Genomic DNA, 18435 nt, shown 5'->3' on the forward strand with positions numbered 1-18435 from the left:
CCTACAGCCGCGCGGGCAACCAGTCAAACGACATGTCGGAGTTTGGTCAGAATGGTTCGTACCACTTGATTTTACGGTCGTTCTGTGCTCACAGCAGATTGGATAACGACTTCGATCTCAGCATTCACGAAATCCGACGAGAGTCTTCTCCTATATCGGCGAAAGTTCCAGCTCTTTCTGCAGATAACGAAGATGTTGGGCTGCATTTTCACAAGGTAGCAGACTCTGGGGCACATGAGGCTCAAGGACCGCTCTCGGTTGAATGCTTCTTCCACAGCAACTACGAGGACCAGTCGGGCTTCAAGTGGACCGGTCCGCATCCTCTCTCCATCTCTACTCAAGCTGATGACCTCTTCCTGTACATTTCAGCATATTTTCCTTCCGATGAGGTGTACTGGGTAGAGTTCCGACTCGCACGATTTGATCAATCAACCGGGGAAACGGTAGCAGAGCATCTGTTATTCTTGCCAAGGATTGAAACCAAGATGGGGAACTTGCACCGAATGCGTGAGCAGATGCAGGACATGGTCTCCCAAACTGGATTTGGAGCCACAGCCCTATGCTCCCGATTGTCTTTAAGGCCGCGAATGGAACCTCTGCCTTATTCCGGTCACTCGACCCTTTCCCCGCTAGCAACACTACCCATGATGCCATCTCTGGATCCTTCATTTTGTGTAATCTCCGGTAAAGTATAGGTGAATGCAGCGTGACTAAATCCAAAGTGCTTGGTGGTTTCTGTCAAGTTTTTCAATTGTAACACATATTCAAGGTCTACTTTATGTACACAATACTCCAAGATTTAGTCGGTCAAAAAGTTGATACTAATTTTGAAGAGCACATTTTTAAATTTCACGATTTCTGACTTTGATCGATATATCTGTTGACTGTCGTATACGACATGGCACCCTTCCGTTGGCAGACCCTCACGCGTGCCTTTTGATATCCATCAACACAGCCAGATCACTTCTCGAGCATTGATTCCAGCCCTTCAGAACGCCAACCAGTCGTTCTTGGGTCTGTCCCAAAGCCTGTTCAAAGGAATACAGGCAAGATAGCTGCTCACCGGGACGATGCTGGAGCCCGTCTCGCTCGTTGCTCAGTTCGGTGGTAACTTCCCTCGAAGTTTTGTCATTTTCGTCTGGTTTCTCACCTTCTCGGTGTTTCGGCACACACGAGGCCCATAGACGTCGATAAAGTCCCACGGTTCGAGCCGCTTGAAAGGCGAGTTTCGGGTCATCGCGATCGAGATCTGCCAATGTCTCCAATATGGGTTGAAACTGATCGATCGCCGGGGGTTTCTTTGGGCATTCTTCCTGTTGCTACGAGAGAATGTAGTGATCAGCCACGGTATTGAACGTGTCGTCGCACCTAGCTTACCATTGGGGGTTCGGGATCGGAAACAGCCTGCGGATAGGCCTCATCACTTTGGATAGGCATTTCACTCGGCTGGCGGTCTGCCATATCTTGGTCCGGTAGTTGCTCTGGGGTATCCATCGTTTTCACTTGCAATTATTTATCGTCCAAAGGTATACTTTCTGCCTGGCACTGGTCTCTTTTATAGCATGTCCAGAGTCAAACAGTTAGTTCAACGCTGTTGCAAGGGTGGCAGGAATCGTTCAAGGTGACTCAATAACTCAATACATGTAAAGAAAATCGTTGAACATCTATCTTCAACTATGAATCTGGAGCCACCGACTACTTTTTTTGGTCGATTTGTATATTCTTCGTAGTAACTTCTGCTCACCATTCGACGTGAAATTTGAGGGGCCAAAGAAAAAGAAGCCCGAAGGAAAACTGCTACGTTGATCCTATGGTGACCGTGGTGACAATGAAAATGCTCGATGTCATTACCAGCGTCCTCATCTTGCTACTGTTGAACAACAATAGACTTCCGAATGGCACGGCTGTTGAAGGGAACATACTGTGAATATGTTTTTCTACCATGCCTACTTTTTCGCGGCCTCTTCGCGCTATCTAGCGGCCTTATCTACGAAGAAACTGCCTCTTGTGCTACGTCAACCTGACCGCAGGCCACTTTGTGATGCTTTGAGGTGGGTCGTTGGATCAACATTGGGCCCTCCAGTCGGTCAATGTTTCTTCACAATAACCTATCTTTTCGGTCACCCGCCAGAATGTGATTTTGAACGTGTCGTTTAAGCCAGTAGAACCGAATTCAGATATTCCGACAGGTCTCGGTTTAGTAGCCATCCGTACAACTGTGCTTGAACGTTTGACACCGACCAGAAGCATGCAGGTGACGAATGAAAAGTCCAGAAATACCTCTTCTGCCCAAGAACTTCCGCCCAACAAGACAATTTCATGACTGTTCAGCCCGAGCAGCTGGAACATTTGAGGTGAAATGAATTCATTTTAAGTAGCTTGACCGCGGGCATATTCTAATCTAACAAAGAGAGAATACATCGTGGATCTACAAGTCGATATCATTTTATTGTATATAAATCCTGTATTTATATCTATGAATGGGCGTTTTCAGGCTTGGGGGTAGCCCATGGGCCCAAAAAGCAATATGGCGAGGTCTAATTGGGACTCTTATTCTCATCACGGGTCAAAATGCCGCGTGCATGAAATTGAAGGGATGTACTCCTTTTACGCATTGAGGCAATGATTGTCATGATAGGATTTGCCCATTGCATGTTGAAGCATTTCAGAGGGTCGTCTGTCAAGCAGCAGGGGATCCGTCAATTTGTGGGGCATCAAAGCACCTAGACGCCTGCGCGTGCTACATCCTAATTTTACGCAACAATCACGTGCCGTGATGTCGGACCGTGAATGTTCCGTAAAAATGGCAACCAATTGAAATCAACCTCCGCATCTCTCTCGATCAAAGGGCTGCGATGCATCCGGAGTAACCATTACCCGTCTTCCTCTCCAATAATGGACCTCCTCGGGATTCGTTCCACCGAGATCATGTATCGATTTTTGTCCGCCCCACTGCAACTTGAATAAGCATGTAGCCCCCCGCTCAGCGTCCGATACCTTGTATTGTAAATGGCATTGCTAGAAGAATAGTGGTTTTGCGACTTGTTGATTGGAGTTTGAGTGGCCTCTACACTTCTTGAGATAAGCTGTGGCATCGAGTCCAGGCTGGAAGCTTCCTAGATCACTAAATTGCTAACAACTCAAATAAAAGATGGTCTTAGTAGAGTCTCGGAATGTGCAGTTCGTACACTGACCAGTATGGCGAACCTGGCATCGACGTTTGGAATCGGGAAAAAAAAAAGTCCCTTGAACACCTCGACACTGTACTATGTAAAACCGAGACTTTGCTGCAGTGGAAATTCGAGGGACTGAATTCGAAGGACCGAATGTTGATGTACAAATTGTAGCTCTGACTAGTTAGTTTTCATAGACGGAATATTTTCCTTATATATATTGTGCTGGTCGGGTCTCTGCAATCTCGCGTTCCGGAAGATGGACCACACGAAACGGCTTGGTCTTAATGCTTTACGAAAGTCGTTAATTGAAGTAGAGTGGCTACGAAACAGAAAGCTGCATGCTGATCATATCGTTTAGCATGGGTGACTTGCAAAGAAAACCTATGCAATTGAGATGTTCCCATTCGCCGCCCGGCTATTCAGGGCCTCCAGTTTTGTCCAAGACTGGCTACCCTAGACGCCACCTTCGTCAAGTTTCTGCCGAACCCACTTTTGGTGATTGGCACTCTGCCCTCTGACCGCCGAATCATCACTGTGCCAAGATCGTCTATCATTCACCAAGGTTTCTCCGGACAGCCGAGTGGCCTGCTCAGGAACAGAATGTGCAACGGGCATCGCAGTCAGTGTCGAACCGGGCTCAAACACTCTGCCAGTATTGGAGCGTTCTCTTGGCGCTGCAATCGTTTCGGATGTGTCATGGAAGAAAGGGTCACCGTCTGCCCACCACTCACGGGAGGGTTCCAGCTCCAGTTCAATCAATCGACAATCACCACTCGTTCTGGAATGAACGATGCGGCGTACTGCTGCGCGTGTCGCCTTGCTTGCGCACACTAATACCAGTTAGCTTGGCAAAGCCCAAGTGCGTAAAAGGGGAGCGCTCATACCCGAAACCGCGGTCGTTCCGCCTCTACCGTCCCTTAGTCGTGCCAGCTCCTTATCGATATTGATAGCGTGGAAATGATATTTCAAGCGCGTACGGTCGCGATAACGAATCCGGTCCACGGGCTGGGTATCTAGGATATGTGTGGTGAACTGCAGGATCTGCCACCGCGTTAAGGCCGACCTACAATAGGGGGATGGAAAATTTACTCACATCGAATCCCCGGTCATCACGGTGTCTATGCTCGGGACAATCGTTTCGGTCAAACATACGGTCGAGTTCGAGGATTTGCGAGATTTCATCCCCCACCCAGCGGGAATGGTCTATTCCGGTAAGCACACGACGCCGCAAAGCATCCGAGAAGGGAGGGAGGGGGACTCACTGAAATTCTTCAGTCTAACTTGCCACAGGACTTCTAACCGTCGCACCGTATTCTTCCGGGTTCGGCTTTCTTGAACGAGATATCGTATGAACGGCAACGCGCGGAAGAGTCCAATATCTTCGAGTACAAAGACAACGGTCCCGTATTGGCCAAGGCTAGGTGGATGCCCATACGGACCCAGCACGCAGACCGGAAAATGAATCGTCGATGACGTCGCATGATCTGCAGCTTGTGCGATCCTTCCAGTTACGCCCGGTCGGGGTCGGGTCACTATGCGTAGCATGCGAGTGATGGGTGCTCCTGGCGTATTGTGCACTGTGTCCACGGACGCCACGTAGAATGCTGGAAGCTGCAAGGAGGACCTCACGCCTAAGCGTGGCATCCAGAGCTGTACATACTGCCCCGGTTGAGCCACCCACTCCATGGGCACCGCAATGTCAAGCCATAAGAGCCGGTTGAAAGACCGCGCGAGCGCCCGTCGAGAGGTGATACGCCACGACCTGTGGAACCACATGGTATGCAGACATGTCCCAGCACTCCAGCCCAATCCGGTGCAAATACCGCCCAGTAGAACCCAGCGGTAGGCCGATGCGCGATCGATCAAATGGTAGGCAAGGGCGCCGGTGGCGATGGAAGCAAGCACATGGTGGACCTTGAGGCCGAGTTGGGGCCAACGTCGAAGAATCGCAGCGAGCGTCCAAGGCAGGATCGATAGGAGACTACAACCAGCCTGTTCAACATTAGCCACTTTTCTTGCTAGCATATCGCTGAAAAATTGGGGATGCTGCCGTTCTCCGGCCCGCTTCACGCACCACGAGCGGAATGACGAGGGGAGCTGCAAGTCTTGTATTCCGAGCGACTGTGCCTAAGACGGACCCATGAAGCAGGCAGTGCAATGCGCAAATGCGGCCTAGCCACCGATGGGCCCATTGCACCGTGCCCCGTTCCACGCGGTAGACATGGGCCGGGAGACTGAAGCTAAATCCGGAGTAGAGGGGAACAAGATGTGTGACGGCCAAGCATCCAGCTCGCTTCTGCACTTCCGCCCATGATCGAACATGAACGCTGACTGCAATGATGTTGGCAATAACCAGGGCCGCAACTATCCCCCCTTGCAAGTATGATGGGATATCCAGCCACTGGAGCGGGCCTGGTGTTGGCGCTTGGAAAAAACGTCTCCAGGAAATCGCGTGCTGCAACCGCAACAGCAAGTGGATGTATCGGCGTCCGAGGCTATAAGATAGCCAACAAACGAGAGCGAGGAGCCCACAGAAGCTGAAAATATCTTGGACGGAAGCTCTCGCAAGCCATTCGGCAAACTTTGAGGCGAGGCGGGGCATGCTTTTACGAGAGGCAGCACTGGACGTTAGCAGGTTTATATACTGTTTTTTCAGTGGTTGTTCAAACAACGCTGACCTAGTGCTTTCATTTGGACAGTCAAACGCAGCTTGGGGGGGTCATGCGGCAATAATCGACACTGGTGAGAAACGATCAGAAGGCTCATATTATGGCTTCTTAGGATCAGGCGACAGATCAACACTAGTGATACACCATATGTCGATGGCAAAAGGTGCGTACCGCAAAACTCATGTTCAACGTTGAACCACAATTCTGCGGCTCCCATGTGCCTACAATATAATGCGGTTACCAATTATCCGTGATTCCAGCTCCAAAAGTCCAGGTCGGTCAATATGCTGAGATGCAAGGTCGCTTTTCTGATCAGGTGGTGCTGTCTTTGCTATGAATATCAGGGAGGCGCCTGATGCCAGCAACTGCGAGGAAAGCGCAAATAGTACGTATGCAGGATCGAGTAGGCTACTGATTCTATGTTTTCTAGTCTTTTTCCGGCCGAGCAACCCAAACAAACCAGTTGAGTGCAAAAAGCGGACGGGGTGCAACGCGATCTCGACACTGTCGTAGGAGGAGAAGTGGATCCTACCGTGTAACCTTCCACCTGGGGTTTGCTAGGTAGGTTCTTTTAGTAGATCAAGTCATCTTGACCATCGATGCAATCAGCCGATGACTTGAAGACGCAAAGAGCGTTTTTATACAAGGCGGCCATGTTGCAGCAAAGCAAACATGCCTTTGAGCTGCATTTCCAACCGAAGGTTAACTAAGTCTAGATTCTTGTATCGGGACTCTGGTCTGCAAGCATCGGGAGGAGCTGTGTTCATGTACATGATTGAATCTCTCGGGCTTCTTTCACTACTTTGGAGCGCCCTCAGATGCGAACTGGATCTAGATGGAGAGGAGAAATGGCTGAAGACGATTCACTCCAAGTATATCCCTCTGATCCAACGGCAACGACCATCAAGAGAAACTCTCTGTCAAACAGTCTGAGTTCTCCTTTGAACTTTTGGTAACTTACAATAAATTCAAGAAAGAGATTAGGAAAAAGAATACAACATAATCAGATCATATGCCAACAGCGTTGCTGCGAGCCACCAACCCCTGCAACACCCACCCTAGGAGTGAGTGATGGGTTTATGAGAAGAGGTGACCTGTATATGAGAAACTTGTAGGATCTCAGCTAGAATCGCCGCTTTCTCTGTACTCGACCTTTCGAGCCTGAACACGAGCTTTGCCCTAACAAGCCAAGATTTTCCGCTCATTCGTTGAAGCATGGAGGAAACTGAAAGGTTGGTCGGGGTATCAGATTCACTGGCGTGTATCTTGAAGTTTGTCGGGTCCACTGCGGAATATATCCAGATAAAGCCGTTGGAGTACTCGAAAGAAGCGGCACTCGCGTTCCATTTCGATATCAGCGTGTTGAATAACGGCCCGAAGATTGTGACTGGAAGGCCAACACAGACATATGCTGGCTCATCGAGGCTCTCTGCACGCACTGCCTTGAGTACCAACCCGGCCTCCTCAGTCATCTTTGAATCAATAACAACCGAGTCTGATACCCAGAATTCAGTTGACCAGCTACTGAAAACAGGACGGACTGTCTCCAGCAGGGAACGACGGATGCGAATGAGGCTACTACGGAGACTTTCTTTTTGGTTCTCCTTTTTCGCACCGAGAAGAATAATCTTTGGATTCGCTGAATCTGCTGTCTCCAGAATTCCGAGCTGATAGTTGTGCGGTTCCAGGTTCGTGAGCTGTGCTTGAGGAAAGACATGCACGACGCCATTTTCGATAGAAACGAGTTTGTCTCTGCTATCAGCTTTGTTTGGCGGGTGACCTTGTGGAACCGTAGTGGAAGAGAGTATTGTGTTGATACTCTGGCCACAGAGCTTTGACTGTTCCCACTTCCAAACCAGCTCCTCGGTCTTTGAATATATGAAAGGGGCTTTGACGACCAGGGATTTTGAGGAGCGATCAACATGATGAACTTGCTTCCTGCTGCATTTAACATCTCTACAAATGGTCACTGTAAGTCAGATTACATACCCATTCGCACGCCGCCAATGCGAGAAAAGCGGACGTTCGATTACTTGTAACATCAAGTGCTGCATCAAACAGTCCTTCTCCCCAGGAAGAGCTTCCGGTAGCAATTCGCATATACTGGTCTTCTTCGACGGTAAGGTACAGGATCAGCGCTGATCTGCTCGAGTTTGGCGATGATATCCGTGTATGGAGCTGTACCGAGAGGTCTTAGAGGGATTGGGGATACAGGACAACGCAATCTAATGGGGATCAAGTGGAAGCAAGGGTTTTTCTATCACAACTTGAATGGGTTCAATGGAACCTGAAAGAGCTTGCATTTTCACAGGGGCTATCCCGATGACAGTTCGAATCGCAAATGTTGATAAACTGCCTAATATCACGTTCTCATTATTGGTCAACATTTCTCGCTCAACGTTCAGTATGAGCTGTTGAACATAGTTGCTCACATAGCCAGAGACTAAGGCCAAGGTGAATAGGGTTAAACACCTTATATGGTCACCCGGCGTCACAGAAAGGAACTATTTGATTTTCGGGAAGCTTAGAAGAACATCAATTTGCCATGAGATTGCCGTTGAGACCCCGGTCGACCTATTGGAAGATTTATTCTGATCACTAAGAGGAGTGAATCTCTGGCTATGGCTGAAACTGTAATGAACAAAATTGAACTGCTTCAATGAAATGCCTTCAGACTTAGATTATGACTGGACTTCCTAGGATTTATAGCTTTCTTGCGGATAAAAGTGGTTGTTTCGAGCGGATAGAAGGTGTAGGTGCTGGGCACTGGCCTACCCTTCGCAACGGCGCGAAATCAGACGCATGCAGTCAACAAGAGAAAGGTTACTCAGATTGGACGTTGGAGACATGATACCAAAAACCTATCGATTGGGATACTCACTGTTCCCCGCGAATGTCCACAGGGCCAAATATAATTGGGAGAAAGTAGGATCACGAGGCCATTTGGTAAAAAGCGATGACATTACTTCGCACGCGTTAACATAGGGACAGCTGCCTAGCTGGAAATGGAGATATGCACAGCTTCAGTTTCAAGTGAAAATCAAGTCTCCTCGGTCATACCATTTCCATGCGGCTGTTCCGGCTCCCAGGACCGCCATAAGACCAAATACTGTACAGCAGAACTGTCACCCTGGTGGATAACGCGTCTGGCAATGGTGCCTATCGGTATTTTCTGGCCAATCTGGGGATGTCAGCTTATTCCCTGATTACGATCTCCCCATGCAACTTACAAGGTCAGAAGAGTCATTGTCTTGCACGTCGGGGCAGTGTTGGCTATAGTCGGAAGACCCAGAGGATCTGTTCGAATAGGGCGATTGATCTCCATCCGACACCACGAATGCGCGGTCTTCACTTGTTTCCGAGATATCATCCTCCGAGGTCTCAGAGTTTGAATTTTGCGTTTCAGAGTCATTGGGCTCACTGTACGAAGACATGATTTCGAAAAGTTCATCTTCCTCTTTCGCAGCCATCAAAGGTAGAGTATGGTGCCTGATTCTCTCACAACAGATGTAAAAGAGTGTATATTTTCCTCTTCAATCCTGGTGCGACCCCCACTTATGTAGCTCAAGAGTCTATTCGATTATACCATGTCTAACTAGTGTTTGAACGACTGAGGCATGTTCAAAAGGCCGGTGAAAGCCTCGATGATATGCGAGTGAATTTTGCCACTGCTTATGGCTCAAAGATAATAGCATGTTGATTCAACTGAATACCTACTAAACACGTCTGTCGACCCAATTAGGCGTTGGGAATCGTTGACGTCATTGATTTTCACCGCTCAAGATACCCCCAATGTATCTCGCAGGGTTCATTTACAACCTGACGATCCCGAACCCTGTGAGAGATAAACTATTCAATAGAATTATCAACGGGGATGTGGTGAGATATTTTGCAACGTTGGCCCGCGTTGAGACTGGGGGCCACTGGTGGTTCAGTTCACGGGCTATTTACATTCTTGACGTTTAAACTTACCATCTCGAATTCACCATCGATAGTTCCCCAACCTGCTCAAATAATGCATCAGCTTCAACACTCTAGGCAAAAGAACGGACGCATTAGTCAAAAGGTCACGGTATGTAACGTTTGACGCGATGACTGATTCCTGGGACGCATTGGTCACTTACCAATAAAAACCTAAGTTAGCACCAGTCTCGCTTGCTTTTCTCATGATTCTGTTTATTCTGGCGGCTCTCGTCGTCAATACTACACCCCTCCAGCGCGATGTCTGCAATTAGGACCGCCTCACATTCGTCGTCAGCCCCAATCTCGCGATCTTCGGTATGTCGTCACCTGGAGCCAGTCAACTTATTTTAAACTAATTTACGACCTTAAAGCCATTCACTGGCTCTTCAAGCATTGGCACGCTGGAAGACCGGCCCAGAGATCCCCCGGCAAACCTCACGCGGTTTGCACCCGACCGCCGAGATTGGGTGCTCTACGACACCGCCCAGAACAACGAATTTTTATTGTGGTGGCTGGAGACCGACTATGGGCGACGGCTGACCAAAAATGGACGATACAATTTCAGATGGTCGGTTGAGTCGCGTTCCTCCAAGGTGTGGAAGCACTTTGACCAGGTGGCAGAGCTCAGGTCTGGTCGACCCAAGGTAATTTGCCGGTCTTGCTTCACGCCGCTTAATCACCCACATCACCCAAATCACAAATCCCATGGAACAAGTACTATGGGTAAGCACTTGAAGTCCAAGTCATGTCGCAGAAGCGTGGAGAAGGAGTCCGTTCCTGCTGCCACCCCAGGCCCAACCCAGTCGGCCCGTGCGAGCTTCCCGCCCATTGGGGGGAGCATTACCAAGACACAGCTCAAAGAACAGCTTCTGCGGACAATCACGTCGGCACACCTTTCTTTTGAGCTCATGGAAGAACCCACATTCCGAGAATTGTTGGATCTAGTCTATGCCGGACCTCAACTTTTGGAGATTCCCTCATCAAAGCAGCTCCGCCAGCATATGCACGACATGGTGACCACCTACTAAGAGTCACAGCTGCAGGACCTGCCCGGAGATTCCAAAGTATCGATTGCTTTGTGCTGTTGGAAAAGTCCGCTCGGGCAGGATTTCATGGCTATCACTGCGTATTACTTTGACAAACAGTGGAGCTACCGAGAGGTGCTGCTTGGATTCGAGCTACTTTGCAGGCCCGAGACAGGGACTGACACCAGCGATCAAATCCTTGGAATCATTGAGGAAAAAGGGCTGCTTCGTCGGATTTTCAGCGTCACGATCGACTATAGGGTCGATGAGAATCTGGTGCTGTCATTACAAGAGAAGCTCATTTCTTCTGGTGGGCTCAGCTCTTGGCAGTGCTTTGTTGGTGTTCCTGGAACAGTGCAGGCCATTCAGCTCTGTCTTCGGCGGTATATCGAAAACATCACAACCTCCACAAAAGCGGAAAGGGTTGAGAATGTCCGCGCAACATCACACGCCAATGATTGGGCCGACCCATCAGATGGCAAAGAAATAACGCGCGTTTTGGAAAAGGTGAATGCATTTCATCCTTCTGACTAGAAAAAAAATCTGACTATTGCATTTTGCAGATTCGATCATTTGCAAAATTTGTTAATGAGACCCCTCGGAAGCGCGATGAATTTTTGTCTCTTCAGCCCGCAGGAATTCGACTCTTGCCGTTAGACGATGCGAACACCCGATGGAATTCGGTCTTCCTGATGTTGAAACGAGCCGGCAGACTGCGAAGATTTATCGACCAATACTGCCAACAGAGTGAGGATTTACAGTACAAATTAACAGACACGGATTGGCGCAAGGTCGACTACCTTGTCCAGTTGATAATGCCATTCATCCAGTTCACTACGGCCCTGTTGGTCTCGAAAGAGGCAACGGTCCACAAGGTCTGTTTCGTGTTCAAGATACTAATGGACCATCTCGACAAGTCAACCCAAATATTGAGAAGAAAATCAACTCCGTGGAAGCGCAAACTACTTGAGACATCGCTTATCATGAAGATGGAATTTGGAGAAATATACGAAAAGACATTCAAAAGCTTTGGGGTCATGTATGGCCCTGGAACTCTCGTTGCTCCCCAATATAAGGTGTCCGCATTCGACGAGGCCACATCATCGCAAGGTTTGGGCGGTCCCGAGCGCTACATCGAGTATCTGAGGATCTTTCACCTACAGTACCGACCGCAAATGCCCACGAGCTTGTCTTGTGTGAATGGACTGTCGTGTTCCCCGCAATTGTTGGGGCTTGACCGGCTTTTGCACCCACTAGCTGGTCTGGCGGGTGGCTCAAGGAGTGGACAAGATGAAATTGATCAATATCTCCGCGAAGGTCTGAACAATCCCTCCGAATGTTTTCTGTTGACTACTGACACACAACAGGGGTCGTTAATATCTCTCCCAGTGCGTACTGGAAAGACCATCAACGCGAATGGCCTGTTCTCACTCGACTGGCTCGAGATCTACTCTCCATTCCGGCTACAGGAGCTGGCGCGGAACGACTTTTCACCGTTGCACAAAATATCTGCCACAGTCGTGGGGGACCTCTGGATGAGTCGACTATGCGAGACCAGGTGATGTACGCGTACTCAGAGGTATCCGAATCAGGGAAGCAATTGATTAGCCGAGTGGGACGTGACACGGCAAGTGATGAAGAATGGGAGGAGTTCGAAGAAGAGGCAGAAAGGCCTGAACCGACCAGCGACGACGAGTGGAGTTCAGGCGAGATGAGTGTTGACGAGCGCTCGGAGGATGACGGAAATAACCAGGCAGCCACAGTGATACTGGAAAGCCCACCGACAGATGATCTGGAGCAGGGTCGGGTGGATAAAGGCGAAGACTCATTCCTGTCTCCGCCTGTCACGTGGCTCATCAATAGGATCCGAAGAAAATTCTTAGGCGGAACGACAGTGACCCAGTAGCGTGCGTCACCGATTTCGTCCAGTCTTAATCTGCTACAATTAACCAACCTGCCTCGCCTGTGAGAGCAGTGCGCGCGCACAACCAAGTCATTATCCTTTATCCAAAAGCTGCACCCCCTTGCAGGAGGAAATGTCGGGTCAATCCATTATGAGAGAACTGCATATGGAAGATCCTCCAATTCACAGTTCTGAGATTTAGTACCGCTAGAGTTATTGGGATTTATGACAGAGTTGCGTTGCGATGCGATTGGCCAGCACCCATTCCCACCACAGACCATCACAGATGCACCCTAATGGTAGTCTAATACCAAAAAGAAAAGCTGGGAATTGAGTTCGGTAGCATTGACCTGCCGCCCTCAGTCAGATCCGACATTTCGGTTCTAGCACGCGAGAAAACGCGACTGTCTCAAGCACAATCATGCACGGAGGTTGATAAAGTCTCTGATATACTTGTAACTCTTCGAATGTTCATAGCTATGCTCATTTGCCTTGACTACCATATAGGCTAGATACATAGCGCTGGTAAAAATCGTTGTTTTGATAGATCAACGAACACCAGACCACCAACAATCGGTGCTGGAATCCTCGGTGCCGGGCTGCGACCAATGAACAACCCAGCTGTCAATTCAAATGCTCGAGGAGCCTAATATCTGCCTTTGGTCACAAACTGGTGCTGATGGACCAGTCTAGCTGCCGTTCACGTCAAATCCCAGGGAAATGGGGCAGGCCATTGTCAGGTACGCGGCGCTTGAAATTCATGTCTGTGGTTCCAGTTAGTGTAGCGTTCCTCCTGCCTGTTCCAGGCTTCCCTCAGTTTGCTTTCTGCCACATTCTTACTGCCACACAAACGAGTAAAGTCATCTCTCGGAATCCAGGAACAATCTCCTTCAAGTAATCCCTTATCTGCCGTCACGATATTTCTCCACTTGATTTTAACCCAGACGCTTCTTCGTAGCTTATAGACTCGGTCTGGGAATTTTCTCTCTTCGAATGCAACTCCGCAAATCCCGAGAACGTTATCTTTTGAATACCGCCAATGCTTTCCGCGGTCGTTGGAATCCCTCAGTTGAGTGATTCGAACGTCAAAATTGGGAGGATTTCTTCCATCGTTGATATCATGGCCGTCGGGACAATGACATGCTTGCTTCGACCGGTCCATGTGTGGTTGGTCTGGTATGCCCGTTTCTTTCTGCATCGTACGAAACGTCTTCTAGGATACCGGCGTATTGGCCGTCTGCGCCAAATCTGAGGAGAACACCCACAAGCTCTTTCTTTTCGTTGACTGCAAGCCAAAGTGCTCTGTTCAGTTGCACTTGGGTAGCATGGGGGCATATGCGCTGCAACAATGCCTCCTTCGTTCGGCTTTCACCAATCACTATACATTCCAAGACCGAGAGGTTGAAACTGTTTGTGGCTCGTATGTCCGCCCCGCGATCAACCAGGCAGTGGACGACCTCGTCTCGTCCGAGATGACACGCGTTCATGAGCGGAGTATACCCTAGGCGATCTGTATCGTTGATTCTAGCTCCAGCGCTAACAAGAATATTCACAATAGTCGAAGACGAGGTCGTAATAGCATAGTCGAGTGGAGTGTTTTGAACGTCGTCGGGCCGATTGACAAATTCCACCCGATCAAACTCAGCCATGTTTTGAGCTATAGTTCCAATTTCCTGGATCAGAGTGTGAAAACTTTTGAGGACAGAGATGTGCAAAACTGTCATGTGGAGAATGTTCGTGTCGAATAGTGCGTGAGGGCTTTTCCGCAAATACCGACAAGCCACCTCTTCAAATCCAAGCCCAACACAACTGTGCACGGCCGGCTGATCATATCTAGCTGATTCTAGGATGAGATCTCGAAGCTGCTCTTTGGGCCAATGGCTATCTTCAAATAACTCCACAAGTGTCCCGAGATCTCTCAATATTGGCTGTTCGGATCTGGCGCAGATCGGGACGATGATTCGAAGCCATTTCTTTGGCCACGTTTTCTCGAACAATGTAACAAGATGGCCAAGGCTTTGCAGTGATGGTCTTGCCTTGCTTTCGATGAAGCCGATCAGAGCCTGAAACAGATCCCATCGACATAATGCGAATGAAACCAAATCCTCCGTAGATAAATAATCTAGGACATCATATAGCAACTCGGTGGGGAGCTCAAGTATCTTTGCTGGGGAATGAGTGCCATAGAGTCGCTCAGATTTGACATGGTCCTGGCTTTGGACAATCTGCTGGTTTTGTTTATGAACGCTCTGTATCCGGTGCTGTTTGGTGTCTGGCGTAGGTGATATCAGTTTGCGGGTACCCATCCCGCAGCCGACTTAGAGGTCACAAAGTATTGAATCGATAGTCGCAGGAGGTGAGGCTATTGGAGAGGCTTCTGACAATATCTGCAAGTCCTCGCCAGTGGTGATGGAAGAGTCTTAAGCATATATACCATCTGCGGTTCTCACTGGATCTTGCGAACGATTGATCTTCTGACCATCTATCTGCCCCAGAAAAATGGCCATCCGTAAAATGCATGATATTGTGGAAGCCTTATCATTGCTAGAAACATCCGGCAGGTCTCGCCTCAACTTCTCAACGCGCCAATGGTCATAATTTGATGTAACTAGACAACGTTTCACTATTTTCATGCGGTCCAAAAGCATTCGATAATAGCGGGCACGACTCTTGAGCACCACTAATGTCAAGTGCGGCGATAACTGTCCGCCACTTTACCCGCGCTGAGGCAGACGCAGAATTCAGACCATGCTAGAACTTGGATATCGAACCGGTCAGGTTGTTCATCGGGCTTGATACTCACGCTGGAAAACGAATGAAGGGATGATCACCTCCCTCCTCTTTTACCTTACCATTGAGTTTGAATCCGGTGTGCCAACCCTCAGTAACTCGTTAAATCTGAATACTTAAATACCTACCTCGCGGAGGCAAAATCAATAACGATTTAAATTGACGATATCCATCACCTATGCAATTTGCGTTGCTACACAGGCCTTTTCTAGCACATCTGAGGGATGTGCACCTTCAACACTCGCTATACGAAGAGGAAGATCCCAACGTCTCTAAAATCCTCCATCTTTCCACTTCCTTGATGAGCAAATAACCTCTTTTCTCTCTTCATATCTCCTTCTCGGAGTGCCTGCGATCACTATGACAATTCCTTCTCGCTCCTTGACCATCATTGACGGTGAATTTCAACGCCTAAAAGGCATCAAAGAGATATGCTTTGATGAAGACATTATGGCATTTCTTCAAGATGCACAGGCAACACTCAAATACAAAGGGATATACAACCTGCGAGGACCTTTCAAAAGGTCTCTCATTCACTATGCTGCAATGGGTGACTGTGCCGAGCTCCTTCTTTATCTCCTCCAAGATGGGACAGCCAAAGATGACCTCGATCAGAACAAGCGGACGCCTCTCTCCTGGGCCGCGCAATACAGTGCATTGCGTGCGGTGAAACTTTTGCTGGACAATGGGGTGGAGATTAACTCCATGGACGATATGTATACATCACCGTTGTCGTGGCTGATAGAAGCGGGTAGGGGCCCAAATCAAGCAGCCACAATAGATTATCTGAGAAGGAATGGCGCAACGAAGAGAGGTGCTACGCGGGCTTTGATCAAGAGGATGATCATTCAAGTGTTCCCCGGGCGTTCTATAGTACAGCTTTAGCTTCTCGCCTTCTGCCTTAGGAAATGGATCGTTCCTTGTTTACGAGTATATTGGAACCACGAAGGAAATGAAAATCCTTAGAAGCACCAGCGAAGTGATAATATGAGAACTCGCAATCCATTTATGAATGAGATAGCAAACCCCACGAGGCTCTAGAAGGCACGTCACGGTAGAATATTAAGCAGTGCATAGTATTGACTACTATCTCTGTACAGTAGCCCATTCGAAACGCATTGGGAAAGTCTAGTGTATGCTTGATTCAAGAAAAGAGGGATGGAATTCTTATAGCCTTTACCATTGTGGTCCAGCCCAGGAAATAGGCTGGCGGTCAAGTTGCATAACACCCTACCTCAGAGAAGCTTTGGCATAGTCTATCAGACACGGAGTCATCTCCAGGACATATCTCATTCTATCTATTATATGATAAGCTAGCTTGGCTTTATAGCCTAGAAAGAATAAATAATGAATATGTCGTCTCATCCTGTTTTCAAGCAACGCTCAGGGGCTTTGCCATACGAGATAAAATTTGCAAGACCTAGTTCTAGTTGATGCACTCACGCAAATTGTCGACGCAAACGACCATGAACTCAAAGTCTTCTAGTAGACAGTTTGGGGTCAAACATACCAGTTTCTTTACGGGCTAAAGTGGAAACTAGCACATGTATCCCTTGCCCTACTATCTTGGACTGCCATGCAAGAATAGGATGTTTACTAATAGAATACATACGGATGTTCCAAACATTCCGCGCAAATCTGCATTGTTGCTTTTTATTTCCACTTCAAAAATACTGAACTCAAATAAAAAAAGAAAGCAAGAGTGTCTGTGAAACCCGCCTTCCACAACTATGACCCTTATCTGATGGCCGTCATAGTAGAGCACAATATCAGCTGGCTCTATGTCATCGGGAGCCTTAGATGTGCGGGCGAACGTGTCGGAGTAAGTGAGAATTAGTCAAAAACCAGACCCAGGCGAACTTGATGCCTCTCAATTTCCCTTCTTTCGCGCCCCTCTCTCTTAAGTACGCCTCAGTAGCCGCTAGGCTTGTGATTCCAGGGTTGCCGGCGTGTATCAGCCATGTCAACGGTGCGCCGCCCTCATAATCCAATGCATTGACGTTTGCTCCTTGCTCCAGTAGAATTTTCACAGCAGCCAACGAGCCGTACTCAGCAGCCCAGGAGAGTGGTGTCCGCCCCCACTGATCACGAGAATCAATATTTGGCTTGCTTTGTAGGAGATGTTGAAGGAGGTTTGTACAGTTCCCCATGGCAGCGTAATGAAGGAGAGATCTCTTGTAACAATCCCGTTGCTTGAAACGTCCTCGTTCCTGAATCGATGAATGAGCTTTTTCGACAAAGGCCACAAGCTTTGCATTGAGGGAAATCCTCTTGATGCTTTTCAGGCGGTCAAACTCGGGGCCAATGTCTGAACAGCCAGGGGTGGGTTTCATTCTCATGGAAGCAGCCGCGCTTGGAGAATAAAAGCTCGAGAGCATGTAAAGGAGAACTCAAATGGTCCTGGTCAAGAAGTCTCAGGTAGTCTCGAACACAAAGCCTGCTCGACTGCTTAGCGATTCGAAATTATCATATAGTGCAAAGGCGTCGGGGTCGAGAGATTTATAGCCCTCTAGGTTTGTCGGGTCAGTTGAAGATCTTGTTGGCTGCAGAAAATGAAGGGCCCGGGGTGCCTAAACTATACGAGGCCCGGGCTCCTAGGAGTTGTGAAGTTTTGAACCCTAAACAAGACACAGAGCAAAGAATAATGTCGCAAGTCCAATTTAATGCGCTCAAGAGCCAGGGCCGCATATCTTGCTAGAGCTCTTCTCGTCTCCTGAATTTGCCACCTGGCTGAACCATGTACATAATCCATCTCAGATCAAGAAATAGGAATATGAGTTTGATAGCTGCCTGTCTTCGGTTTGGTCCATAAACGGGGGATTCGGAATGGTCGGACTACATCTAGCCCAACTGTGCCTACAGGCCTTCTATGGCCTGATTCGTGGTCCCCTCCAGGGTCGCAGGTGTTA

The sequence above is a fragment of the Penicillium brevicompactum genome, assembly GCF_028827555.1.
Source record: "Penicillium brevicompactum strain IBT 35665 chromosome Unknown utg000003l_segment0_segment0, whole genome shotgun sequence".
Classification (NCBI taxonomy): Eukaryota; Fungi; Ascomycota; class Eurotiomycetes; order Eurotiales; family Aspergillaceae; genus Penicillium; species Penicillium brevicompactum.